The following is an 899-nucleotide window of genomic DNA, read 5'->3' as shown; positions in this document are numbered from 1 at the left end:
TCTCTAACCCCACTCCAGGGAGTTCCTCAAACAAAAAGTGTTAGTTTACCAGATATGGATGGCCGTAAGAAAAATGTCTAAGCTTACCGCCTGATTGTTTGAGCTTAGAAGAGACAGAGGTGAAAAGAGCCCACACTGATTTAAATTGTGAACAGTCTGAACAAGAGACCAGAAGGAAACAATTTATTGAGGCGCTGGGTAAGGTGAGAGGGTAGATGAAAAGTCTGGGTGCCCTGTTGAGATGTTTTAGAAGAAGCATCCTGGAATTGTGAGACTGCAGAAGGAGAAGAAGGGATTTGTGTGCAGAGGCTATGGTAGAAATCAGGAGAAGACAAGGTGACAGGGGCCAGTGAGATGGCCCAGCCCGTAAGGGTGCTTGGTACAAGCGTGCTAAGGATGGAGTTCACCAACATTGTGGGTGTAGAGAACCGTCCCCAGGAAACAGTTATCTGATCTCCTACACGTGTACATATGCATGCACACATATAAACAAATGGGAAAAATTATCCTAAAATGCAAAGGAAGGAAGTATAGACTGGAGAGCTTGTTCGATTCCTACGTTTGTGGGGCTTACGACTTGACCACTTGTAAGTTCAGCTTCATGGGCTCCAGGTCATTTGTCCTCAGCACAAAGGCTATCATAAACCCATATACACATAATTAAAAATAATATTTTTGGGGAGATAAAATGGACAGTAGGGCACTATTGGAGGAAGAGAGAAACAGCTGTTAAGAGATCCTTGGTGACTAGAAGAAAACGCAGTGGGCAAGAACAGCCCCAGCCTCGCTATCTGACAGCTCCTGGGTGAAGGGCCCTTTTCGTGGAAGAGAGGAGGAGGAGCACATTGAGGGGCAATGTGGTAGCTACGTAGAGACCGCCCAAAAGACGTCGGGTTGGG

This window comes from Apodemus sylvaticus, chromosome 5 (genome assembly GCF_947179515.1).
Source record: "Apodemus sylvaticus chromosome 5, mApoSyl1.1, whole genome shotgun sequence".
In the NCBI taxonomy this organism is placed as follows: Eukaryota; Metazoa; Chordata; class Mammalia; order Rodentia; family Muridae; genus Apodemus; species Apodemus sylvaticus.
The sequence above is the reverse complement of the archived record's forward strand: the minus strand, read 5'-3'. Positions refer to the sequence as shown.